A 3,452-nucleotide genomic window follows, 5' to 3' on the forward strand; every position below is an offset into this window, starting at 1 on the left:
ATTGAGTGCAGCACTTTAACAGCGCCTTTTAGAACTTGGAGTAGCTTAACTGGAATTCCATCCCCTTCACTAGCTTTGTTTGTACTGATGCTTTCTAAGGCCCACTTGACTTTGCATTCCAGGATATCTGGCTCTAGGTGAGTGATTACACCATTGTGGTTATCTGGGTCATTAATATCTCTTTTGTATAGTTCTTCTCTGTATTCTTGCTACCTCTTCTTAATATCTTCTGCTTCCATTAGGTCCATACCGTTTCTCCTTTGTCTTTCGCTTCTCTTCTTTTCTCAGCTATTTAAGCCCTCCTCATTCAACCATTTTGCCATTTTGCCTTTCTTTTTCTTGGGGATGGTCTTGATCACTGCCTCCTGTACAACGTCATGAACCTCTGTCCATAGTTCTTCAGGCACTCTCAGATCTAATCCCTTGAATCTGTTTGTCACTCGCACTGTACAATCATAAGGCATTTGATTTAGGTCATAACTGAGTTATCTAGTGGTTTTCCTACTTTCTTCAATTTCAGTCTGAATTTGGCATTTAGGAGTTCATGGTCTAAGCCACAGTCAGCTCCTGGTATTGTTTTTGCTGATTGTGTAGAGCTTCTCTATCTTTGGCTGCAAAGAATATAATCAATCCAATTTCGGTATTGACCACCTGGTGATGTTCATGTGTAGAGTTGTCTCTTGTTTTGTTGGAAGAGGATGTTTGCTATCACCAGTGTGTTCTCTTGAGAAAAACTCTATTAGCCTTTGCTCTATTTCATTTTGTACTCCAAGGCCAAACTTGCCTGTTACTCCAAGTATCTCTTGACTTCCTACTTTTGCATTCCAGTCCCCTGTGATGAAAAGGACATCCTTTTTTGGTGTTAGTTCTAGGTGGTATTATAGGTCCTTATAGAAGCATTCAACTTCAGCTTCTTTGGCATTAGTGGTTGGGGCATAGACTTGGATTACTGTGATACTCTGTGGTTTGCCTTGGAAATGAACAGAGATCATTCTGTCATTTTTGAGATTGCACACAAGTACTGCATTTTGGACTCTTTTGTTTACTATGAGGGGCTACTCCATTTCTTCTAAGGGATTCTTGCCCACTGTAGTAGATATAATGGTCATCTGAATTAAATTCACCCATTCCAGTCCATTTTAGTTTGCTGATTCCTGAAATGTTGGTGTTTACTCTTGCCATCTCCTGTTTGACCTCCTGTTTGATTCATGGACCTAACATTCCAGATTCCTATGCAATATTGTTCCTTACAGCATCGAACTTTATTTCCATCACCAGACACATCCACAACTGGGTGTTAGCCATGTTACCCCAAACTAGTTCTGAGCCCAGAGAGCAAGTTTATATTATAATATCATAATATAACATTATCAGTTTCTATAGCGAGGGTGAAAAGATAATTCAGTCTTCCCTCTAACATGGTTGCCTAAAATGTTTTTTTTTTTTTTTTTTTTAGCAGTAGTTTGAATTTTCTTCTTAACTAATTGGTGATTCCATGTCTCTAACTTCCTCTGCATTATTTTGTACTGGCTGGGCTTCTCACCTGAAGGCAAGCCCCTTGGGGCTCCAGCCCTTTGATCTCCCTGCACACTGCCCCAGGTCCAGTTCCATGAAGTACCTGGTCCTCCCCATTCCCTCAACCCTGTCTCTGCCAGGTTGGTCTTGGATTGGTGAGTGAAGTCTGGATCATAGTGGTCCCCAGCAGTGACTCATTTAGCCTTTTCTCCTTGGGATCGAAGATGTGGCTGTGGAGGGACTGCTGACATTCTCAAGACTGCCACCAGGAAATAGAGGATGACCCCCAGTACTCCATGGCTTCTATGTGCCTGAGACTCCTGCTTCCTTCCTTTGTTCATTGAGGAAGACTAAGAGCCTGGAAAGGGGCTTTTTAAGTGAAGAACTCTGAGTATGAAGTTTCCTTAGTCTCTGTCTACTGGCCAAGCATGGGACAGTGGGTGACCTACTTGGTAAGAAAAATGCTTTGCAGGGGTTAGGCTACTTCCCAATTCTTGAAGCCCTCTTTTTGTTCACAGTTGGGTGCCAAAGATCCTCAACACTAGGCTCAGTACTCTAAACTCAAATCAGGGATTATTTAACTCATTCTAACTTTACATTCTGGGGCTCAACATTGAGTTATCTTGGCTTCACATAGCATCTCAAAAACTGAAATTCCTGGACTTCCCTGGTAGTCCAGTGATTAAGAATCCACGTGGCAATGCAGGGCATGTGGGTTCAATCCTTGGCTGGGGAGCTAAGATCCCACATGCCACAGAGCAACTAATCTTTTGCGCCACAACTGTAAAAGTCCAAGTGGCCCCAACAAAGAGCCCCCTGTGCTGCAATAAAGACCCAGTGCAGCGAAAAATACCCCCAAACAATAAAGAACCCCCAAAACTTAAATCCTACATTCTTTCTGAGCCTTAAACCTTCAATTGAGGAGCCCATGCCTTCTCTTGCCAGTGTACTGCTCACAGGCACACAGCATCACACCAGTTTCATGAAACAACCCACAAGAATAGGGACCGAGACCCTGCCATTCAATCATCTGTCAAATCTCTGCATGCTGATTATGAGCAATGCATTATTTAAGATCGCAAGAAGATAGAAGTTTGCATCCCTGAAACTGTGTCCATGTTTTTTGCTTTGTAGCTATCTTTTTAATGCCCAGCATCTGCTTCTGAGATAAAAGTTTTGACTCCATGTTGCCATGTATGGGCCCAAACAGAGATCTCTTGTGCATAGCCTCTTGGACACTGAGCTTTTCTGGAAGCATAGATGACCTCTTGTGGTATAAGCAGCTTGATGAGAGTTCCTAACTTCTCTTGGCTCTCGTGAAAGTATCTGATACTTGTTCCAGGCATTTCTTGCCTGCCCTGGCTCCTGTTGTTCCTGAACAATGAACATGAGCAGGGAATGAAGAAAAATAAAGGTAGGTATTAGCAAAAAGTGCCTCCATAACTCTGCATGGGAAAGCCAGATGGGCAGAGCCCAGGTATTGCACTTTAGATATTAAAGAGGCTGGGATGTAGTGACATTGGTTTTCTCTCTTTAACACAGACCAATATTAGAGTTATTTAACCAAGTCATCTCTTCCATGGAAATGTCCAGTGAGGTGAACAGTTGGAACTGTAGGGATCTTCCTTTCTTATTGCATCATTGTCTGGGATATTGCTTTTTTCTTCATGGGAGGTGATGGCTCACCACCAGCCAAGTCCCAACCAGTGGGAAATGAGAAACTTATATATGCACACTGGAGAAGGCAATGGCACCCCACTCTAGTACTTTTGCCTGGAAAATCCCATGGATGGAGGAGCCTGGTAGGTTGCAGTCCATGGGGTCGCTAAGAGTCAGACATGACTGAGCGACTTCACTTTCACTTTTCCCTTTCATGCATTGGAGAAGGAAATGGCAACCCACTTCAGTGTTCTTGCCTGGAGAATCCCAGGGATGGG

This window comes from Bos javanicus, chromosome 16 (assembly GCF_032452875.1).
Source record: "Bos javanicus breed banteng chromosome 16, ARS-OSU_banteng_1.0, whole genome shotgun sequence".
Taxonomy (NCBI): Eukaryota; Metazoa; Chordata; class Mammalia; order Artiodactyla; family Bovidae; genus Bos; species Bos javanicus.